We start from the raw sequence: 25,746 nt of genomic DNA, 5'->3' as shown, positions 1-25,746 counted from the left end.
AGACAAGAATATTGGAGTGGGTTGTCATTTCCTTCTCCAGGGGATCTCCCTAACCCAAGGATCGAACCCACATCTCCTGTGTCTCCTGCATTGGCAGGCGAATTCTTTACCACTGCACCACCTGGGAATGATCTTCCTGTAACTCACACTTGATCCTGTCACCCACCTCTCTCCCCATCCTCCCTCTCTACAGGACTTAAAACCTTTCCTTTTCCTGTTGTCCCCTTAATAATATCCACATTCCCTAACATGGAATAAAAAAGAGCTTTATTATCCAACGCCTGATTCAGCCTTGTCTTTTCTCACCCATTATCCTATCAACAAACACACACACTCTGCCCCTTGCCAGTTTATGCTCCACCATACTGAACTACTTTCAGTTTTAAGAAAACTTCCTTCTACACGAACACTTACACATTCATGCACACACTCACCCAGTCCCTTGTTCCTTGGCTAATTCCTAAAAGTGAAAGTCATTCAGTTGTGTCCAACTGTTTGTGATCCCATGGAAGGTTGTCCATGGGATTCTCCAGGCCAGAATACTGGAGTGGAGAGCCATTCCCTTCTCCAGGGGATCTTCCTAATCCAGGGATCAAACCCAGGTCTCCCTCATTGCAGGTGGATTCTTTACCAGCTGAGTCACAAGGGAAGTCCCTTAAATTCAGCTTATATGACATTTCCCACAGGAATCCTTTCCTGACTGGCTAGGACTAAGTTAGATGTCTCACTGTATATCCCCATAGTTCATTGTACTTTTCCCCATCATACAATTCTTGTCCTGCTGTATGGAATGTGTCAATTTGCATGCCATCTTCCCCTTGCAATGTAATCTGCCTGAAGACAGGGACAATGTCTTATTTACCACTGTATCCTACAAGCCTAACACTGTTCCTGGTTGGTCATAAATGCTTAATTTGTATTGAGCAATAGATGGATGGCTGAAAGTATCCTTAGCTTTAAGTGGTATCTCTGGAGAATTGTGAGTCTGTTCTTATATGTCAACAAAACAAGGGGTTAATTTTAAATAACTTTATAATGCCCTATAGGTTATATAGAAACTAAATTATGCTTGATTAAAAAAATATAATTTCAGGCTTTGGCAATAAAAACCATCCTGATCTTTATTCCTAAGCATTCCAAGATACATCTCATTGAATTGAAAATTAGCAAGGAATGTTGCAAAACTAAATTAAATATAAAATGTGTTTAATGAGAGCTTCACCCCACCCATAATCCCTTCCACAGAATTAAAAGGCCTTATCAGAGATATCAATCATAACTCTAAAGTTTTAGAGCTATATTATTTGGAATTGATTTAGATTAAAGCTCTTCATGTTGAAACTGGGTCTTTTCCATTGTGATGGAGTAATCAAACTCTGACAAATACTATTTCCCAGAAAAAAAAAAAAAGACTAACATTTCAATACGTTTTCATCAGGACAAATGTGTAAGAACAAAATCCATGAAATGGCACATGTTTGAGTAGATATTGACAAAAATGAAGAAAACATAGTTTTCTTAGTGAAACTGATGCTACTGCAATGAACTGTATTGTGTAAGAGGATCATAAATTCTCAAGAAAATGATAGATTATGACATATTTGTCAACATTAGCACACACGAAAATATTGTGAATCAGGAAGCTGTGGTCAAACGAGAGAATATTCTCCGGGAGTACCAACACGAGGCCAACTGTATATTTGCTAAATGGATACAGTGACACAAGCAGAGATAAACCAATTTTGTCCTCAATTAAAAAAGAAAACAATCATAGAAGTTTGGCTCAATCTTTAATTTGCCGACTGGGTACTTTAAATTCGTGCAGGCACTGTTATCACTACAACTGTGTCCAGGGACATTTCTTGGGGCAGATTCTATACATTCAAGTAAGTGCATATAAAGTTTGAGACACACCAACAAATTCTTTAATGAGCAGAATCAGAGAACTTTGTTTGAGGGTGAGTTGTCTGCTCTAATTACATGACATTATGTTTATGACCAGTGCATTTTCTTGGCAAAACTCTATTAGCCTTTGCCCTGCTTCATTCCATATTCCAAGGCCAAATTTGCCTGTTACTCCAGGTGTTTCTTGACTTCCTACTTTGCATTCCAGTCCCCTATAATGAAAAGGACATCTTTTTTAGGTGTTAGTTCTAAAAGGTCTTGTAGGTCTTCATAGAACCATTCAACTTCAGCTTCTTCAGCATTACTGGTTGGGGCATAGACTTGGATTACTGTGATATTGAATGGTTTGCCTTGGAAATGAACAGAGATCATTCTGTCGTTTTTGAGATTGCATCCAAGTTGCCAACAAAGGTTCGTCTAGTCAAGGCTATGGTTTTTCCTGTGGTCATGTATGGATGTGAGAGTTGGACTGTGAAGAAAGCTGAGCACAGAAGAATTGATGCTTTTGAACTGTGGTGCTGGAGAAGACTCTTGAGAGTCCCTTGGACTGCAAGAAGATCCAACCAGTCCATTCTGAAGGAGATCAGCCCTGGGATTTCTTTGGAAGGAATGATGCTAAAGCTGAAACTCCAGTACTTTGGCCACCTCATGCGAAGAGTTGACTCATTGGAAAAGACTCTGATGCTGGGAGGGATTGGGGGCAGGAGGAGAAGGGGAATGACAGAGGATGAGATGGCTGGATGGCATCACTGACTCGATGGACGTGAGCCTGGGTGAACTCCGGGAGTTGGTGATGGACAGGGAGGCCTGGCGTGCTACGATTCATGGGGTTGCAAAGAGTCGGACACGACTGAGCAACTGATCTGATCTGATCTGATGTTTATTTTAATGTTTCCTAACTACCTGCTTGCTCTTCATGATCCACTTATGAGTATAATCGTCCCAGAGAAGGGCCAAGAAACATGAAATCCCTAGGACATCATGGTTTAAACATGACAATCAACTCAGAAGATGATCGAGGTGATTTTTTCAAAAGGACCCTCTGTACACTGATGAAGAAAGGATAAGAGAAACTCCATGTTATCATGTAGAACCTTTGTTTGACTTCTACTTATAAATATCTCTTAACTGACTTTTGACTATATTTTCCACTAAGACTACAGGATTTATGAAGTGTGTGTGTGTGTGAGAGAGAGAGTCACTCAGCTGTGTCTGACTCTTTACAGCCCTATGAACTATAGCCTGCATGTTCCCCTGTCCATGGGATTTTTCCAGCAAGAATACTGGAATGGATGGCCATTTCCTCTTCCAGGGGATCTTCCTGACCCAGGGATTGAACCCATGTCTCCTGCATCTCCTGCATTGCAGGCAGATTCTTTACCACTGAACCACCAAGGAAGCCCTTATGAAGTATATTACTGGGTATATGAATCTTAGTGTGCTAGGCTGAAAATGACCCTCAAAGATGTCCATATTCTAATTCTGTTACCCTGATAATCTTACCTTACATGGCAGGAGGGACTTTGCAGATGGTTTAAATTAAGGATTTTGAGATGAGGAGATTATCCACATGGGTCTGATGTAGTCACAGATATCCTTATGAGAGGCAGGAGATTAGAGGGAACTAGGGATATAACAACAGATGCAAAAGGTCAGGAACCAAAGGAAGAAGGTGGTCTTTAGTAATTGAAAAAGGCAAGAAAATGGATTCTCCCCTCAATTTGCCAGAAGGATAGCAGTCCTGCCAACACTTGGATTCTAGACTTCTGACCCAGGACTATTAGAGAATAAATGTTTTGTTTTAAGCCACTAAGTTGGTGGTAATTTGTTTCCACAAGAGAACTAGTACATTCACTTAAGAGATGCAAATTTTAAACTTAACTCCAAAGTTTTACAGCTATCATATTCATGTGTATACATATATAACCTCCAAGGTTCGTACGTTTGACAACAAAGCTAAGTTATGCAGTTTAGCATAGCTTCTAAATAAAAATAAAAAGCTAGATGAAGTTATAACAAGTGAGATATTAGCAAAATTCTGTCTTCTTTATCATTAAATAAAGCTCTCACCAATTAGGAAAAGTAATAATTTTCCAAATATGCTTAAATATTAGGTTCTTCAAATTCCTTAAAGGATATGTGCATGTTCTTTAATGTCAATAAATTTTATTTTATAATACTGTGCTGCAAATGTTCATACCCAAGGTCTAGACAGTTCAAAAATAGTTCCCATCACTTCTGTACAAATCTTCATGTGACTTGGGACAAACACAGATCCTGTGAACTATGTGTTTTGAGCTTTAGCACTTAATTCTGTAGGGAGAAACTGGACTTCTCAATTGATCTTGTAGGTGAGAAGAAAATGGTATCACTTATTTTCCTTACAAAATGGAAAAAAAAAAACACAATAAATTTTATTATGAAGTATTTTTACAAAGGTTCAGACACTGATTTCTGAAGACACAATTCCAGTCTCTTTTCCAGAAACTGAGTTTCTGCCCCAGTTCCTCGTATTTATTTTATCTCTCAGCTGACTGGATAGTCAGAACTCATGCACCTTTGAACACAGGAGCTTCTTGAAAAATTTTTTTTTTTTTTCACTACCTCAGGAACAGCTGCTCCTTGGTGATGTCATGTTTCCTTCCTGACCTTGGGAATACCATTTAAAAGCAACCATTTCCAGGGAATAAAAAGCATAGCTTCTGAGTCTCAAGTCATGCTACCAAAATAGTCCATTAGACTGTGCTTTTCAGCTTAGTTACGTCATAATGAATCAGTCTCTTCTCCTCTGGATTGTGTTGACGACTGTTCCTTACCTTTTATCAATTTCAGTATAAACCTGTCGCTGCCAAAGGCATTAGGAGGGGACTAAGGAAATCCTATAGGAGAACAATGACAGGAAATAGCCATTAAGAAGTCTGGAAAAGTTAAGTTAGAAGAAAGTGGGGTTTGGCCTATGGCCATTTTGGAAATAGGGAAAGAATTGCAGGTGGGAATGAATTCAGAAAAATAAACATAAAATTTTAAAAATAAGCAAGGTTGTATGTAAAGTATATTGAAATAAAGGCTAATAAATTGAGAAGATAGAGATTATGGCAGGTTTTTTTGGACCAAATTGGAATCATTGTAATTGAGGTTCTGATTTTTTAAATCTTTTTAAGACAAAGGTTTCAACGGACCTGAAACCAAGGGATGGCCAGGTTTCTCAGCACAGAGCTGATTTCACTGAACTGGGGAGTGAGTGAAAGGAAAGATTTGTTTTCCTTAAACATCTGTAAGGAAATATGTTGTTAAATATTTATAGGTTTAGAGCACAGTCTATAATTACATACCTTAGATAAATAAAAGCAATGTGTTAGGATCTGTTAACTTGGAAAAATGACCTCATTCAGGGAATGGTACAATGGGAATTAATTATTACATTTAATTTTTTAAAAAATTCATCACTGATTATTTAACCTCATCTCCATGTAGCAGATGCTTATATCCAAAGTCAGTTAGGGAAATGAGTAATAATGAAAAAAATCCTCATGAATGACTAGGTGAGGCATGTGAGAACAGTTCATGTCTAAATTTATCCTTGGGTTGTAAGAAGCTCTTTCTTGCTTTTGCCTATTGATTTTTATTTTTTTTTGCCAGATTGAAGATTATATAAAGCAAACCTGTATCTTCTTAAAGAGTCACTTGAGACAGTAAATCAGAGAGATTGATAACTTCATCGATTTTCAGAGTTGAGAGACACCTTCAAGACAATCTAAAACAACTTACTTACACAGTTAAAAAGCTGAGTCTGAGAGTACTTAAATAATTTATCAAGTCACACATTACTAGAATAAACAGGTTTCCTGATTTCCAATACAATGCTGCTAGAGAAGACTTACTGGGTCATTAAATCCTTACTTCTACTAATTAATTTTGGATCCAATAGTAAAGCAATATGAGTCAAATGGACTATCACTTATCATTCTCAAGGATACAGTGAAATAAATGCTTTGTGTTAAGTAGATGACAGCTAACTCTCCAAATGCAGAAAAAGTACTGTGAGAAACCCATTTTGGGGATTTCTTTGGAAGGAATGATGCTAAAGCTGAAACTCCAGTACTTTGGCCACCTCATGCGAAGAGTTGACTCATTGGAAAAGACTCTGATGCTGGGAGGGATTGGGGGCAGGAGGAGAAGGGGACGACAGAGGATGAGATGGCTGGATGGCATCACCGACTCGATGGATGTGAGTCTGAGTGAACTCCGGGAGTTGGTGATGGACAGGGAGGCCTGGCATGCTGCGATTCATGGGGTCGCAAAGAGTCAGACACGACTGAGCGATTGAACTGAATTGAACTGAACTGAATCATGGCATAGCCAGTGGTCAACCAAGTAGATACTGGGCATGATTCCTTGTTACTTGAATTCTATGGGCCTTGGGGCAGTTACTGAAATCTGTCTGATCCTTTGGATCTACCCTTATTTACATTTCAAACATAAATAACACAGGTAAAGAGAAAAGGAGAACCCTGTTTTACACGTTATGTTAAATTGAACTGTCTGCCCCATGCAACGCAGCCACATGCAAGGTTGCTCTGTTAATCTGCAGTGAGACTGAGAAAGCCCCAGAGAACTGCTTGGAGCAGCAGCATTTGATTTCTGCATCCAGAGCGAGAACATATTCTTAACTTGTGTCTCCTAGTCTCAGCCCAAACTAAATCTAATAACTGAGCCTATGGCTAGCTAACTTCATGAATTTATTTAAAAATATGTATTGAATGCAAGATATTTAATCTTTTAATTTTCAGTTTCTCATCTAAACTAGGGACCTTGTTTAGGATGGCCTTCAACCTTATTGTGAGGATTAGATGAGTTCTTGTATGTAAATCTTTCAGCATAGTGCTTGGCTGATAGAAAGTGCTTAAATATCAGTAATGATGCAGAAGAAGAGAGTGAAGAGGAGAATCACAATGTTCCATTCCAGATGCTAAAAGGAACATTCATGACCCTTGACCACAATGTGATCTTCCATAGAGAGACTCTTATCATGGCAGGGAATGTTTTACAAAGAAAAAAGCAGAAGGTTTTGTGATTTACTTAGACTAGCTTCACGCTAGACATGTTGGAGTTGGTCTCACAATAATGAAAGATAAATGGATATTAACTGGATGAAAGAAGAGAATATAGGATAGATTTTATTATTAATAATTAATCCCAAAAAGGGATTTGAAGTAACTTACAATAAAAGGATAGGTATGGCATTATGGGTATGGGCTTCCCAGATGGCACCAATGGTAAAGAACCCACCAGTCAATGCAGGATACTCAAGAGATGCAGGTTCGATCCTTTAGTCGGGAAAATCCCCTGGAGGAGGGCATGGCAACCCACTCCAGTATTCTTGCCTGGAGAATCCCATGGACAGAGGAGCCTAGTGGGCTACAGTCCGTGGGGTCACAGACATGACTGAAGTGATTTAGCATGCATGCCCACATAGCTACATTAAAGCAAGGATTAAAGAATGAAGGCTAAGTGGCATGAGAAGATGCTTGAACCATAAAGCCTTGGTTGGGGTGATTACTACAGTGGCACATTAAGTACTTAAAATCACTGCAGTTAAGATCAAAGCACTTAAATAATCCTCTTTATAAATAAAATGAAGCATATCAATTTATATTAGATACATTTTTCCCTGGCTTTCACTCTGAAGGGAAATGTGTCATGTAGACAGTGTCCATAATAGTTTTTATTAGGTGAAGTTATCTTTTTTATAAACCTTCACAAAATTTGAGGACTCTGTTTAAAATTTTCATTCTCTGAAGGCATTTCCATAGGGAATAAAAGTAATCAAAGGTGATACAGTCTAGGAAGTTGGCTTTATGATCATTCAAGAAGAGAGGCTTAGATTGGTAGTTAAGAATACAACTCATAAAGTATAGTCCCTGCTGGACACTTATTGACTAACTCAGATTTTGCTCAAATTAGGAGAGCAATCAACTTAATATATATATATATATATATAAAAGTCACCGTATATTCCAAAAAATATAGTTATTCTCAATCATTAAAGGTGATACATGTGCTTTGGATAAAATGTTTGGCAATGTTTGACAAAGTTATCTATTTTGTTATAAAAATGAAAGTCTCTGACCTGAATCTAATGTAAATGAAAAAGTGACTTTCACAGGTGGGTTGTAGGCACACAGGTAGGTCGTAGATAGGTAGGTAGACAGGTCTTGGGCGTGATAGTGGTCTTAAGGAAACATTTCCAAGGAATTGGTCTGGATCTCAAATTCTTAAAGACCCAAAGGTTATTCTCATCAAGAAGTAGCTCCTAACTAGGGATTCACAGCAAAATTATGGGGTAATTTTTTCAGAATAGTCTCTTCACACATCCCCCAAATTTGAATCTCTAAAACTAAGGCCTACGTATGAGTTTTTAAAAATAAAGTCCCTAAAACTTTTTGATGCAAATCCTGAATAAGAGTTCTGTCATTGTGCTGTCAAGACATAAACTGTGGTCTGAGAGTATATGATAGCAGAAGTTAGCTTCTACTGTCTAAAGAACTCCTAATATGGTTCTTCTGGAATATTTTGTTTTGAGGAAAATAGAATTTCAGTAGTTCTAATAACGGGTTTACTGGAAAATATATTGCAAGACAGCTAAGTGGATTTTCTGCAGAATGGGATTTATTTAGAATTATCCCTTTGCATTCCAAAATGCCAAGCACTTCTGATTTTGGTGAAAATGATATTGAATTTGGTAATACATTCAGTTGGACTTGCTCTTTAATTCTACTTTTAGAATGCTGCCATAAAAATCTTATGATCAGTACAGAGAATAATGTTAACTTCCTTCCCTTTAGCATAGCAGGAAGTCAGACATCCTTACATTATTCATGTAAGGTCCATTTCATTCTAAAAAAGACTTGCAGTGGTACACACATTCTTCATGAGCAACTTGAAGAGGAGGAAGTCCGGGTAGGGTCCTGTTTTATGCTGTTTGCTTTTGACATTTAATCCACCCAGAGTCAATTTCTATTCACTTTGATTCCTGTGCTAATCTGAATATGACTATGAAAGCCTTCTAGGTTCTCTATCTACCCTCTTACCCTTGGGACCTCAGCTAGTCTCATGGCTACATATAGATAATTTTCAAATTTCCATCTTCTTCCTACAACTCTCCAATGACTGCTTAAGATGGGTCACTGCTAGGTTAAGGAGTTTAGAGTTTATCCTGAAAGACAGGAGACTACAATTGACTCTCTCTTGACAACTTTTATTTGTTCTTGAAAATGCTTCAGCTATGTGAAAAGTCATTAATTGAAAAATAATTCTAGTATTTTAAAGAGACGTGTTCCTACATGTTCCATCCAAAATAAAGATATGTAAACAATTTTCACATATAGATAAACAGATATCACATGAATACTAAAAAGACAGGCATGTCTATCTAACAAATTAAACAACATGTCCAAGACAAACCTCTTGATTCCTTACTTCCTCCACCCCAACCTATTTCTTCTTTAGTCTTACACACTTCGGTTGCTCATTCTTTTTCCTTAGTCCACTGATCTATGATTGATACACAAAAAGCTATACATATTTAAAATGGAAACTTTGATGTTTGGAGAGAAGTATACATCTGTGACATCATCACCACAATTCAAGCCATAAATATATCTTTCACCCCAAAAGTTTCATCTCACTCTGTTTAATTGATTATTATGATGATAACAATATTTAACACAAGTTCTTAGCAAATTTGAAGCATACAATACAGTATTATTAACTACAGGTACTATTCTTAACTAGTGGCTCAGCTGTAAATGTCTGCCAATGCAGAGGACAGGGATTTGATCCCTGGGTTGGGAAGATCTCCTGGAGGAGGAAATGGCAATCCACTCCAGTATTCTTGCTTGGGAAATCCCATGGACAGAAGAGCCTGGCAGGCTACAGTCCATGGCAGGCTAAGTCTACAACTTAGTGATTAAATAACAACAGGAACTGTGCTATACTATATAGCAGATCTCTGGGACTCATTCATCTTATATAACTGAAACATATCATTATCTAATACCTCCCTCTTTCCCTCTCTCCTCTCCTCTGGAAACCACCATTCTATTCTCTGTTGCTATTCACTATCCACTTTGTTCTTTGTTTTCCAGTTGCTCAGTCATGTCCGACTCTTTGCCACCTCATGGGCTGCAGCACACCAGGCTTCCCTGTCCATCACAATCTCCTGGAGTTTCCTTAAACTCATGTCCATCGAATTGGTATGCTATCCAACCATCTCATCCTCTGTTGCCCCCTTCTCCTGGTGCTTTCAATCCTTCCCAGCATCAGGATAGTGAGTTGGCTCTTTGCATCAGATGTCCAAAGTACTGGAGCTTCAGGTTCAGAATTAGTTCTTTCAATGATTATTCAGCATTGATTTCCTTTAGGACTGACTGTTTTGATCTCCTTGCCATCCAGAGGACTCTCAAGGGTCTTCTCCAGCACCACAGTTCAAAAGCATCAACTCTTTGGTGCCCAGCCTTCTTTATGGTCCAATTCTCACATCCATACATGACTACTGGAAAAACCATAGCTTTGACTGTATGGACCTTTGTTGGCAAAATGATGCTTTGCTTTTCAATATACTGTCTAGGTTTGTCATAACTTTTCTTCCAAGGAGCAAGTGTCATTTAATTTCATGGCTCCGGTCTCCATCAGCAGTGATTTTGGAGCCAAGGATAATAAAGTTTGTCACTGTTTCCATTGTTTCCCCATCTATTTGCCATGAAGTGATGGGATGTGCTAATCTGAATCTGAATATGAAAGCCTTCTATGTTCACTATCTACAGTCTTACCCTTGGGACTTCAGCTAATCTCTGAGGTCTATATTAGAGTTTGACTAGCATAGAATTTTTATGTAAGTGGTATAAGGTAGCATTTGTCTTTCTGTGTCTGGCTTATTTCACTTAGCATAATGTTCTCCAGGTTCAAGCATGCTGTCACAAAAAGCAGGATTTCTTATTGTAAAATCTTATTTGTTCTATTTCTCTCCATCTCCTTGCCATTGGCCTAGCTAGCTTGCTCCTATCTCTTACTTGGATTATTCTACTAGCCTCCACACTAATCTCTCTGCTTGCATTCTTGTGCCCTAATAGCCATTCTTTTTTGTTTAAGGCTTTACTTTTTTAAAATCATAGACCATTTTTAAAGTCTTTATTGAATTTATTATGGTATTGATTCTGTTTTATGTTTCATTTTGGCTTTTTTTTTGGTGGGGGGGGGGGGCACAGAGGCATGTGGGATCTTAACTCCCTAACCAGGGATCAAAGCCATTCCCTGTGCATTGGAAGGTGAAGTCTTAACCACCGGACTTCCAGGGAAGTGCCCCTAATATCCTTCTTGACAAAGCAGCCATAGAGATGCTTTTATTAAAGCCCAGATAATTAATAACATTTCCCCTAAGAAGGTCCTTCAAGAAAATCTTTAGATACTGCCTTAAAGACTGAAGCTCCCCTATATTGGTTAAAAACAAAACTGAAACAACAACAAAAAACCACATAAGATCTAAGGAGAGTTCTGTAATCAGTAAAACACAGGATGAATGGCACAGGTCTACAAATTGATCTTTATGCGTAGCCTACCTAAATTTGAAAGTAATAGGGGTTGATCTGCAAACTTCTAATGGAGGTAGCCAGTATAACAAAATAGGTAAGTATTCTGCCTTATCATATCACCATAGCACCATGATTTTTCAGGAAGCATTCAAAAAGAACATTTAGGAGAATAGGCATTTGTTGATTCAGTCAGTTCTAAAAGAAGATACTTTCTAAAATTCCTCTTTGCTGTGATATACACATTTATTACCATTTTATGGTTTTCCCTGAATCCTCTATTATATAAGAACTTAAACTTAATCATGTCCGTCTTAGTTCTGCCAGCTCAGGTCCTTTTTAGAAACGTACAGCTCCCACATTGGTGCAAGGTTTCTGTCATTCCACATGGCTGGAAGGTAACATGTGAAATTATATCAGATAAGACAGGGGTTAGGTCACCTATCCTTTCAACTATGTTAAAGAGTTCAGAGTTTATCCTGAGAGAAAGGAGAGTACAACTGAGTCTCTCTTGACGACTTTCATTTGTTCTGGAAAACTCTTTGGCTACGTGAAAAGTCATTAATTGAAAATAATTCTATTATTTTAATGAGACATGTTTTTACATGTTCCATCCCAAGTAAAGACATATAAACAATCACATACAGATAAATAGATATCACATGAATACTAAAACATTTCTATACATATTTAAAAGGAAATTCTGAATCTCAATTTCCCATGTGGGGCAGGCATATTTCTCCATACCAACATGAGCATTCCAACAAGAGCTGGGTGTCCTACAACTCAATTTTGACACTATCTACCTGGAGATCACATCAGATCCCACAAGTTAAGGGTTCAGACCTACAAGACTGCCCCTACCCTCACTTCAGAAGCTAATGAAACACCAAGGTTGCCACCTGTGCTTCTTACTAACTGGCTATACGTTGAAGGTTCCAACGACCCCCTCCTTGGGCTTCAGACACCAGTCACAGATCCAGGTTGTGACCTGCACTCCTGACTAGAGGTTCCCAGGAACTCCTCCTTAAGTCCAATAATTTGCTAGAGCAGCTCATAGAATTTAGAGAAACATTTTACTTACTTCATCACCAGTTTAGTGTGTGTGTGTGTGCATACTCAGCTGTGTCTTACTCTTTGCAAACCCATGGACTGTAGCCTGCCAGGCGAGAATTTCCCAGGGAAGAATCCTGAAGTAGGTTGCCGTTTCTTTCTCCATGGGATCTTCCCAACACAGGGATCAAACCCTCGTCTCTTGAGGCTTCTACATAGGGAGGCAGGTTCCTTACCAGCTGAGCCACTAGGGAAGCCCAGTTTATTATAATAGGATATAATTTGGAAAATGCTAGATGGAAGAGATGCATAAGGCAAACTATATGGGAGGAAGCAAGGTAAATGCTCTGTCAGCATGCACCATTCTCCCCAAGTATCTATTAGTCACCAACCCTGAAACTCTGAACATCATCCTTCTGGATTTTTATGAAGGGTTCATTACATAGGCAGGATTGATTAAATCATTATGTGAGTACTAAATCATTTCAGTCATGTCTGACTGTTTGTGACTCTACAGACTAGCCTATCATGTTCCTCTGACCATGGAGTTCTCCAGGCAAGAATACCGAAGTGGGTAGCCATTCCCTTCTCCAGGGGTTCTTCCTGACTCAGAGATTGAACCCTCATCGCCTGCATTGCAGGCAGATTCTTTACTGTCTGAGGCACTTGGGAGGCCCAGTTAAGTCGTTGGCCACTGGCAATTAACTCAGTCATGTCCAGTCTCTCTCCCCTCCCTAGAGGTGGGGATATAAGGGCCAAGGGAGAGTTAAGGGGGGACTGAAAGTGCCAACCCTCTAATAAGTGGTTGATTCTCCTGGTAGTTAGTCCCCCATTCTCAGGGTATATAAGGACTTTTAAGAAATCACCTCATTAACATAACAAAAGATACCTTTATAAAGACACATATATATACACTTCCCTTGTATCTCAGTTGGTAAAGAATCTGCCTACAGTGCAGGAGATCTGGGTTCAATCCCTGGGTTGGGAAGATTCCCTGGAAAAGGAAATGGCAACCCACTCCAGTATTCTTGCCTGGAGAATCCCATGGACAGAGAAGCCTGGCAGTCTACAGTCCATGGGGTCGCAAGAGTTGGACACAACTTAGCAACAAAGCCACTGCCATCATGCTTAGTTATGATCCTTTATTGGTTTATTTACATTTTATTTCCATGTCCTTCCTCAACACACACATGAATGGGTATATATATAGTTACTGTCAGTTTCATCTCTATTTCTGTACTGTTAACATGAATTACCTTCAAACTTCAAACACTAAAATCATCATGTAATACAAATATATATTTCTTATAAGTCATAATATCACAGTTTGATGATAAATACAATCTGTATGTATAATGTATAAATACCTGAAAATTCACTGTACTTGCTAAAGAAATAATTTGCTGTGAGCAGTGAAGGAGAGAGTCAATGAGAAAGTCTTAGGAACGGGCATATTGTTATCTTGTATTCAAATCAGGTTTTTACACACACATTCAAACAATCACAAAATAACTATAAGCTAAAGAAAAGGCTAATGTGAAAATAGTGCATGCTCACAGCAGTTGAAAAAACCATACCTTCTCATCACTCTAATTCAGCTTCTGCAAGCAAAACAACATGTTTTAGATTCACCCCAAAACTGTATTCACATCAAATTTGTCCTTCAGTGTCACATAAATAGTTAAATGTGACTTTGCTTAAGATTGTAACGTTACTCCCTATGCTATATTTATTTAGTGTGTTTGGAGGTAAAAAATAAAGATTGTTACACTAAAAAATAAGTTTTCTGAAAAATAATCTAACTCTTCCAGAGCCATAACAGCAAATAGGCATTAACAGCCATTAGGATATGCACATCATCGGGCAAAAACGGGGGTTACTCAGCAAGGAGAGGGCATAATCAGATTTGGCGATTATAGACAGCATGGACTGTAGGCAAGCATTTATACAGCTGAAAGAAATGAGATGAACAGTGAATGGATGGTAGCACTGTTTAGCAGACAGGTTTAACTGGACTTACAGATGGTGTGAAAGGTTGGTGGGTGATAGTGCACGAACCGAGAAATATGACAGGAACAGAAGTAGCATCAGGGTGAGGAGAGACAAGACAGTCTACTAAGAATTGTTGGTTTTGAAGTCTCTACAGGAAACCTAAGTGGAGATGTCCAATAGGGAGTTACACAAGTCTAGATCTCAGGAATAAAACCTTGGCAGAAGCTGGAGGTTTCATAGTCATTGTCAAATGATATTAGAAGGTAGAAAAATGGATGAGATTGCTTTGGGAGAGAGAATAAAGGAGACACAGGGCAAAACCTAAGGGCCATCAAATTTTAAAAGATGAGCAGAAATAGAGATCACAACGAACACTTAAGAAGCAGGAACTTGAGACAGAAAGAAAACCAAGAGAGTATGGGACCACACAAGCTTTTCAAGTTTTTCAAGGAGGAAGGGTTAAGTACTGAGAGCTCAAATGAGATAAGACTAAAACAATGTACATTAGTTCTAGCAACAGAAGGATCAAAGTTATCTCAATGAGAATGATCCCAGTGGGAAATATTGGGAGCAGAGGCTATTTGGAAGGTGTTGAGGAATGTGTTTTTTTTTTTTTTTTCTTAATTTTATTTTATTTTTAAACTTTATATAATTGTATTAGTTTTGCCAAATATCAAAATGAATCTGCCACAGGTATACATGTGTTCCCCATCCTAGACCCTCCTCCCTCCTCCCTCCCCATACCATCCCTCTGGGTCGTCCCAGTGCACCAGCCCCAAGCATCCAGTATCATGCATCGAACCTGGACTGGCAACTCGTTTCTTACATGATATTTTACGTGTTTCAATGTCATTCTCCAAAATCTTCCCACCCTTTCCCTCTCCCACAGAGTCCATAAGACTGTTCTATACATCAGTGTCTCTTTTGCTGTCTCGTACACCGGGTTATTGTTATCATCTTTATAAATTCCATATATATGCGTTAGTATACTGTATTGGTGTTTTTCCTTCTGGCTTACTTCACTCTGTATAATAGGCTCCAGTTTCATCCACCTCATTAGAACTGATTCAAATGTATTCTTTTTAATGGCTGAGTAATACTCCATTGTGTATATGTACCAAAGCTTTCTTATTCATTCATCTGCTGATGGACATCTAGGTTGCTTCCATGTCCTGGCTATTATAAACAGTGCTGCGATGAACATTGGGGTACATGTGTCTCTTTCCCTTCTGGTTTCCTCAGTGTGTATGCCCAGCAGTGGGACTGCTGGATCATAAGGCAGTTCTATTTCCAGTTTTTTAAGGAATCTCCACACTGTTCTCCATAGTGGCTGTATTAGTTTGCATTCCCACCAACAGTGTAAGAGGGTTCCCTTTTCTCCACACCCTCTCCAGCATTTATTATTTGTAGACTTTTGGATCGCAGCCATTCTGATTGGTGTGAAATGGTACCTCATAGTGGTTTTGATTTGCATTTCTCTGATAATGAGTGATGTTGAGCATCTTTTCATGTGTTTGTTAGCCATCTGTATGTCTTCTTTGGAGAAATGTCTATTTAGTTCTTTGGCCCATTTTTTGATTGGGTCATTTATTTTTCTGCAGTTGAGCTGTAGGAGTTGCTTGTATATTTTTGAGAACAGTTGTTTGTCAGTTGCTTCATTTGCTATTATTTTCTCCCATTCTGAAGGCTGTCTTTTCACCTTGCTAATAGTTTCCTTTGATGTGCAGAAGCTTTTAAGGTTAATTAGGTCCCATTTGTTTATTTTTGCTTTTATTTCCAGTATTCTGGGAGGTGGGTCATAGAGGATCCTGCTGTGATGTATGTCAGAGAGTGTTTTGCCTATGTTCTCCTCTAGGAGTTTTATAGTTTCTGGTCTTACGTTTAGATCTTTAATCCATTTTGAGTTTATTTTTGTGTATGGTGTTAGAAAGTGTTCTAGTTTCATTCTTTTACAAGTGGTTGACCAGATTTCCCAGCACCACTTGTTAAAGAGATTGTCTTTAATCCATTGTATATTCTTGCCTCCTTTGTCAAAGATAAGGTGTCCATATGTGCGTGGATTTATCTCGGGGCTTTCTATTTTATTCCATTGATCAATATTTCTGTCTTTGTGCCAGTACCATACTGTCTTGATAACTGTGGCTTTGTAGTAGAGCCTGAAGTCAGGTAGGTTGATTCCTCCAGTTCCATTCTTCTTTCTCAGGATTGCTTTGGCTATTCGAGGTTTTTTGTATTTCCATACAAATTGTGAAATTATTTGTTCTAGCTCTGTGAAGAATACTGTTGGTAGCTTGATAGGGATTGCATTGAATCTATAAATTGCTTTGGGTAGTATACTCATTTTCACTATATTGATTCTTCCAATCCATGAACATGGTATATTTCTCCATCTGTTAGTGTCCTCTTTGATTTCTTTCACCAGTGTTTTATAGTTTTCTATATATAGGTCTTTAGTTTCTTTAGGTAGATATATTCCTAAGTATTTTATTCTTTCCGTTGCAATGGTGAATGGAATTGTTTCCTTAATTTCTCTTTCTGTTTTCTCATTATTAGTGTATAAGCTTTCCAAAACTCGACCAGGAAGAAATAGAAAATCTTAACAGACCCATCACAAGCATGGAAATTGAAACTGTAGTCAAAAATCTTCCAGCAAACAAAAGCCCAGGTCCAGACGGCTTCACAGCTGAATTCTACCAAAAATTTAGAGAAGAGCTAACACCTATCCTGCTCAAACTCTTCCAAAAAATTGCAGAGGAAGGTAAACTTCCAAACTCATTCTATGAGGCCACCATCACCCTAATACCAAAACCTGACAAAGATCCCACAAAAAAGGAAAACTACAGGCCAATATCACTGATGAACATAGATGCAAAAATCCTTAACAAAATTCTAGCAATCAGAATCCAACAACACATTAAAAAGATCATACACCATGACCAAGTGGGCTTTATCCCAGGGATGCAAGGATTCTTCAATATCCGCAAATCAATCAATGTAATACACCACATTAACAAATTGAAAAATAAAAACCATATGATTATCTCAATAGATGCAGAGAAAGCCTTTGACAAAATTCAACATCCATTTACGATAAAAACTCTCCAGAAAGCAGGAATAGAAGGAACATGGCTCAACATAATAAAAGCTATATATGACAAACCCACAGCAAACATTATCCTCAATGGTGAAAAATTGAAAGCATTTCCTCTAAAGTCAGGAACAAGACAAGGGTGCCCACTTTCACCATTACTATTCAACATAGTTTTGGAAGTTTTGGCCACAGCAATCAGAGCAGAAAAAGAAATAAAAGGAATCCAAATTGGAAAAGAAGAAGTAAAACTCTCACTATTTGCAGATGACATGATCCTCTACATAGAAAACCCTAAAGACTCCACCGGAAAATTACTAGAAATAATCAATGACTATAGTAAAGTTGCAGGATATAAAATCAACACATGGAATGTGTTAAGTTTTAAAGAAACTTGAGCAAATCATCTGGCAGAGTTGACATCTCTAAACATAAAAGTCAAAGTAGTTATATTCAGAAACTCCTTTGGGAAGGTCTCTATTATTTTTTATTTATTTATTAATAGATGCTTTGGGAAGCATCTATTATTTTTCCACAAACTGCTCAGCTGCACAATGAGAGATGAAAAGAGCTCCTACATTCATCTCACTCTGTCTTTCATTTTTCACTCTAAACAAAGGCTAAAATAGATTTTACTGGGCTATTCTCCTTATCTTAAGAGTTGTTTACTCGTTTCATTAACTTGGGGGCAGCTGGAAGATTGGAAACTAGATAAAAAGGGATTGTATAGGTTATATAATTCTTAAAGACTGATCAAGTTTTATCTTTTATTTTTCTGTTTACAATTTCAACCCGACTTTTGGTATATTGCTTATTCAACAAACCTATTTTGCATGAATGGGTTTTTATGCTGGCAATTGATCGTCTCTTCTGACAGCTTATTACAAACTAACTCGGGGAGAACCAGCAATTTCTCAGTCATTTAAACTCATGTTAGTATTCACTTGGACAGAATTTAAAGAAGGGTGACAAATACTTTTAAAGCAATTCTAAACAATCTCAGGAAAGACAAAAATTATAGACAGATTGTTTCCTCATAATACTCTGTTTTTGTTGGTGGTGGTTTATTGTTGTTGTTCATTATCAGGCTTGTGTTCCTAGATTAGCCTTGACTGCTTTTAAATGTAATTAATACTTCACTTTAAAATTTTAAAATATTTTTTGTGTGTTTTATTTAATTCTTTCAATGACCATGTGAAGTAGATATTATCTAAGGTAATTTCTCCAATGGGCTTTCCTGGTGACTCAGTGGTAAAGAATCCTCCTGCAAATGCAGGAGACACGAGTTTGACCCCTGGATTGGGAAGGTCCCCTGGAGAAGGAATTGGCAACCCACTCTAGTATTCTTGTCTGGGAAATCCCATGGACAGAGGAGCCTGGCAGCTACAGTCCACAGGGTCACAAAAGAGTTGGACATGACTCAGAGACTAAACAATAACAATTTCTCCAACAGTTGTACCCTTAGTAAGTAGAATTAGGATGAAAATCAGACTCTTCTGATTCCAAGTAGTCTAATGTTCGGTTTAGGAAAACCTCGACTTTTCTTTATATGGTCATGTATTTGCTCACAAGCTGTATCTTCTATTTTGATGTGTGAATCATGGTACATTATTATTTTTTAAGTTTGCACTTTTCTGATAACTAATGATGCTGAGCATATTTTCTTGCTTAGCGGTCATTTTGATATTTTTATTTTGTGAATTATCTTTTTGAGTCTCTTGGCCATGGTCAAAATGGTTTGCTCATTAGAAGCATCTATTAGAAATAATTTCTCCCAGTTTATGCCTTGTCTTTCTATTCTCCTAATGGTACCTTTTGATGAACAGAAACTTAATTTTAATGATGTTCAATTTGCAAATCTTTTAAGTCACTGTCTTTTTGAGTCCTGTTTAAGAAATTTTTGCATATAATAATGTCATGTAGATATTCCTCTAACTTTCTAGGGCCAAAAATTTTACTTTAAGATTTTTTAATGACCAAATAAGAAAATAATGCACAAACAAGTACAAAATTCAAAGTGTTCATAAGGTTAAAAGTAAAATAATATCTAGAAATACTTGATAATAAGGTCAGAGTAAAACTTCTTCTCTAGGACTAGACTATATGTGGATTATAATGATCAACACCCTCCTCAAACATCCTGACAATATTAACAGTGATGAGTTGCTTTGATAACATCCCTCGATACAGCCAGTCACTTCATACTGTAAGGTAAATGAGTAAAAACACTTCTTGAGTCAATATAAGACATTTAATTCTAGGGTAGATCACTGAGTATGTAAGCAACTTCCATAGATAGCATTTCCCTTAATAATTCATTTGAAAGGTTCTGAGGAACTCTGAGTATAAAATTTTACACTCAAAGAGATGTTTGAATCCAGTTACTTCATCTTGCTGAATTATTATGGACCATGTGCTTTAACAATTGGGAAGCCCAGTGAGGACACATTGGTGCATATAAAGCTACCCTATTCTGCTAGAACTTGAATGAAGAAATAACTCTTGTGGAGCCAAATTACCCTATAGGCAGAAAAAACACTTGTGACACCTATCTGTAAAGCACGGGTACTGTGCAAAATTTTTTGAAAGAATTTAATAGAACAAGTACTAAAATCATTCACTATGTGAATGGTTAGAACATTGATAGATTATTTTCTTTATTTAAAAAAAGTAAATAGAGGTGTGCTGCTGCTGCTGCTAAGTCACTTCAGTCGTGTCTGACTCTGTGTGACCCCATAGACAGCAGCCCACCAGGCTCCCCCGTCCCTGGGATTCTCCAGGCAAGAACATTGGAGTGGGTTGCCATTGCCTTCTCCAATGCATGAAAGTGAAGTCGCTCAGTCATGTCTGACTCTTAGCGACCCCATGGACTGCAGCCTACCAGGCTCCTCTGTCCATGGGATTTTCCAGGCAAGAGTACTGGAGTGGGGTGCCATTGCCTTCTGTGGCACCAACAACCCTGTTCTTTGCTTTTGTCCTTTAAAATTTTCCTTTCCATAGGTCACAAGAAACATTATTTGGCATTATAAGGTATTTGGTTCTGGTTTTTAAGAACTAAATGAGAGTTCCCCTTAAACCTTATCTGAGTCTCATTTCTATCACTCTGTCTCTAGAGGCAATTACTGCTGTAAGTAATTATTACTCCTCATAAGAAATATGTATCTGTGGTACAACTAATATAAAATAAAGATAAATAAAATAATCAAAATCATTCATAATTCCATAGCTTAGAGACAACCCCTACGATTTGATATGTTTTCCTTTAATTTTCTCTATGAATACTATATAATTGCTTACAACAAACATTTTTATGTTTCCACATGCGGCATAGCTTAATGGTTAATAACAGAGACTCCCATTTGTTTATTTTTGCTTTTATTTTTGCTATTCTGGGAGATGGACCAAAAAAGATTTTGCTGCGATTTTCTTCAGAGAGTGTTCTGCCCGTGTTTTCCTCTAAGAGTTTTGTAGTGTCCAGTCTAACATATAGGTCTTTAATCCGTTTTGAGCTTATTTTGTGTATGGAGTTAAGGAGTGATCTAATTTCATTCTTTTACATGTGGCTGTCCAGTTTTACCAGCATCATTTGTTGAAGAGACTGTCTTTCCAACACTGTGTAGTCTTGCCTTCTTTGTCATAGATTAATTGACCATAGATGCATGGGCTTATTTTTGGGTTTTCTATCCTGCTACATTGATCTATATTTCTATTTTTTGCACCAGTACCAAATAGGACCTACTTAAACTCAGAAGCTTTTGCAAAGCAAAGGAAACAATAAACAAAACAAAAAGACAACCCACAGATTGGGAGAAAATATTTGTAAATGATGTGACTGATAAGGGGTTAGTCTCCAAAATTTACAAACAGCTTATGATACTTACTAGCATCAAAACAAACAACCCACTCAAAATGACCTTAATAGACATTTCTCTAAAGAGGACTTGCAGCTGGCCAATAGGCACATGAAAAGATGTTCAAAATACCTAGTTATTCAGTTCAGTTCAGTTCAGTCACTCAGTCGTGTCCGACTTTTTGCGACCCCATGTATCGCAGCACGCCAGGCCTCCCTATCCATCACCAATTCCCGGAGTTCACTCAGACTCACATCCATCGAGTCGGTGATGCCATCTAGCCATCTCATCCTCTGTCGTCCCCTTCTCCTCTTGCCCCCAATCCCTCCCAGCATCAGAGTCTTTTCCAATGAGTCAACTCTTCGCACGAGGTGACCAAAGTACTGGAGTTTCAGCTTCAGCATCATTCCTTCCAAAGAAATCCCAGGGCTGATCTCCTTCAGAATGGACTGGTTGGATCTCCTTGCAGTCCAAGGGACTCTCAAGAGTCTTCTCCAGCACCACAGTTCAAAAGCATCAGTTCTTCAGCGCTCAGCTTACTGACTACAACGAGATATCACCTCACACTGGGCAGAATGGCCATCATCAAAAAATCGACAAACAACAAATGCTGGAAAGGGTGTGGAGAGAAGGGAACCCTCTTGCCTTGTTGGTAGGAATGTAAATTGGTACAGCCACTATGGAGAACAGTATGGAGGTTCCTTGAAAAGCTAAAAATAGAGCTACCATATAACCCTGCCATCCTACTCCTGGACATATATCCAGAGAAAAACATGGTCCAAAAAGATACATGCCCCCCAACATTCACTGCAGCACTGTTTACCATGGCCAAGACACGGAAGCAACCTAAATGTCCATTGACAGAGGAATGGATAAAGAAGACGTGGTGGGAGGAGTAAAGAAGGAATTATAATCAAGGTAATCTTCAGGAAGGGTGAGGGAGTGACTTTTTAAAAAATTTAATACAATTTTAAAGGTTTTTTTCTATTTACAGTTATTACAAAACATTGGCTGTGTTCTCTGTGCTGTACAATACGTCCTTGAGCTTACCTTACAACCAGTAGTTTCTACCTCCCACTCCCCCAACCCTATATTGTCCCACCCCCACCTCAACTGGTAACATTACTTTGTTCTCTTATATCTGTGAGCCTACTTCTTTTGTGTTATATTGATTTTTTAAAATAACCTTTTTTGGGGGAATAATTTTAACTTTACAGAAAAGCTTAAAAGATAATTCAGAGAGTTCCAGTATACTCCCCACTCAGTTTCTGCTAATGCTAACATCTTACATGACTATGGTACATTTATCAAAACTGAAACTAATATCGATACATTAACAAATTGAAATTTATCCAGTTTTTCCATTAATGTCTTTTCTCTGCTTCAAGACAACCCAATTCAGGACAACTCATTGCATTTAGTTGAATTAAGTTCTGAAGATGAATCATAACTGGAATGAACAAAAGGAAGAGAGGAAATCTCAGGATGACAATGCCCCTGCAGGGTGAAGAAAGTAGAAGTGTTAAATGGACTAGGCAATGACATGTGGGATAAAGGAGGGGGCTGGCTGGCTAGAACAGGCTGAGAAAGAGGTAGTAAGGGGTGGGAAGTTTTGGGAAATGATTTGGGATATGTTAGAATGGAATTGTCAAGCACAGCAGTTGTATTTCATGGCCTTTATGGGGGGTGGCAGTCAAGGGAGCCGGAGAAGGCAATGGCACCCCACTCCAGTACTCTTGCCTAGAAAATCCCATGGATGGAGGAGCCTGGTAGGCTGCAGTCCATAGGGTCGCTAAGAGTCGGACACGACTGAGCGACTTCCCTTTCACTTTTCACTTTTCACTTTCATGCATTGGAGAAGGAAATGGCAACCCACTCCAGTGTTCTTGCCTGGAGAATCCCAGGGACGGGGGAGCCTGGTGGGCTGCCTTCTATGGGGTCACACAGAGTCGGACACGACTGAAGTGACTTAGCACTTAGCAGTCAAGGGAGCAAGTGTGTTCAAGGAAATTGGGGACAGAACATGGATTTCCAACCATTCCTGTTCAGATATGCTCCTAGAGAGAGTCAGGAAAGAAGAATGTCTGGAAGAGACTAAGGGACATTTTGTCATTGAATTCTTACAGCAATCTTTTAGTTAAGTGTCATCATAATGCTCATTTCAGGCAAGGAAAGGGAGGTTTGTGAAAGTCATGTATTTTGTGCAAGATCAAACTATAATCAGGGCTGGTGCTGGAAACTGAGCCAGTGTTTGCCTTCAAAGCCTGTGTTTGATTGTCTAGTTCAATCTAACATTTTCTTGATTATACTGATCAGAGTCCATATTATAATTTTCTTCCTCTTTCAAGCCCATTGCTGAGTGTTAGACATTTGTATTTCATCAGCTTTTTCTGAAGGAAATCACTTGGGACTTTGATGTCCTACAACACCCCTTCATGGCTCAGAATGTGTCTCCATTCTTTCAGGGTTACACAATAAGAAAATGATTTGAAGGGATCAGTTATTTGACTAAGGGGGTCAGTTTGATCTTGGGTTGGGTTAATTACGTACTTTCAAAGTTCAACTAACTTAGGGGGTTAGATCACGACCCCTGTTTCTGTGTAGAGCTTAGTCTCTCACACTGTGGCTTGGGACTGGAGCCAGAATGAAGACAGGCAACCTGAGAAGTGGCAGGAAGCAGCTATGGGCAGTGGCATCAGAGGAAAAGAAAGCCTATATGATGTTTTCCCTTGCTTTGATTCCCCTCTGAAAATGAGTGTCTCTGAGAGGGCAAATACCTGAGGCGAGGTCTTCAAAGCACTTTTCTCTGATTTCACCCTTCCTTTATTCCTCCCTCCTTCCCCCTATCAGTTCTTTTCAGATTTCCAGGTTTTCTCCTGGACTTTCAAAATAAAATAATACTCATCACTCAATCTGGAAACATCATTAAAAAACCAGGATTGGTTCTATCACAATGCTGACCTTCAAGATTGATTAGCTGACATTTTCTTGACATTCTGTTGAGACTGTATTCATCATTTTTTATTAGTTGATTTCTCTCTGAATTAAAACTGCTTATCTTTTAGTTTTGCCTGATTTTCTTTCTACCCAACAATTCAATAGATACTCCTCGAACTCTCCTGATGACTTCTTTTATAATTGATAAATGCTCTATTCTTTGACCTTCAACCCTTCTCTAGCTTTATTCTTTTCTTGGGTGAATTTGCCCAGGCCCATGGCATTAGAAACCAACTAATGCTGCTGACCAACCAATTTATATTCTGTTCTTTGACTATTCTCCCAAACTCAAGTCATGTATCTGATTGACTATTTGAATCCATCTTTTCTTGAATGTCTAATAGTCATCTCCATCTTACCAAGGTAAAAATTAAATTCTTAAGACATTTGAAATTTTATTTTCCCAAAATATTTCCCACCACAGTAAATGGCAAAAACTCCCAATCATTTGCCTAAGCCCCAACTTTAGGAATCTCAACTGACTTCTTGAGTTCTCTGACTCCTTACTTCAATTCACAATCCAGTCCCACTGCCCATACCTAAGTCTGATCACTTCTCACCTCCACTGCTACCATCTTAGTCTAAACCACCATCCTGTCTGTTCTTATCATATCAAGAGCCTTCTAGCTGCTTCCTTGCCTCCATTTCTGCCCTTTGACGATCTATTTTCCACACAGCAGTCGGAGATATCTTTTAAGTTTATAAAAGAGATCTATCCCTCTTCTGCTCAAAATTCTTCAACAGCTTCCCATTATACATAAAATAAAACTCAATTTACTTATCATGGTCTACAAAAAAGGCCAACCCTACACAATCTGTTCCTGCTTTCCCTTCTGACATCATATCATTTTAATTTAACTTTTTCTGTTTCTGACTTACATTCTTACTAGTCCTCAAACAGGCCAAGATTGTTCCCACCTATCTTTATACTTGCTATTTTCTGCCTATGATTCTTCTTTTCACTCTCCATGCAGCTGTTTCCTTCCCAAGGTTAAGCATCTACTAATTGAAACCTTCTTGGATTGATCTCTCAACACCCAATCTGTGTTCTCTCTGTCTTTCCAAGTAAAACTGAGCATTGTGTGTGTACCTTCCTCACTAGAATATTAACTGCACAAATTCAGGGACTCTTGACTTGGCACACAGTGAAATCTCACACTTTTTTTGATTTTCTGAGTAAATACTAATCTCTCCCTTCTTAAATATTTCAATTCTCAAGTTCTGTAAATCTTGCTTTGTACAAATGTTCATCTAATGTCATGTATATAAATCT

The sequence above is a fragment of the Bos taurus genome, chromosome 5 (assembly GCF_002263795.3).
Source record: "Bos taurus isolate L1 Dominette 01449 registration number 42190680 breed Hereford chromosome 5, ARS-UCD2.0, whole genome shotgun sequence".
Lineage (NCBI taxonomy): Eukaryota > Metazoa > Chordata > Mammalia > Artiodactyla > Bovidae > Bos > Bos taurus.
This window is presented reverse-complemented; position numbering follows the sequence as displayed.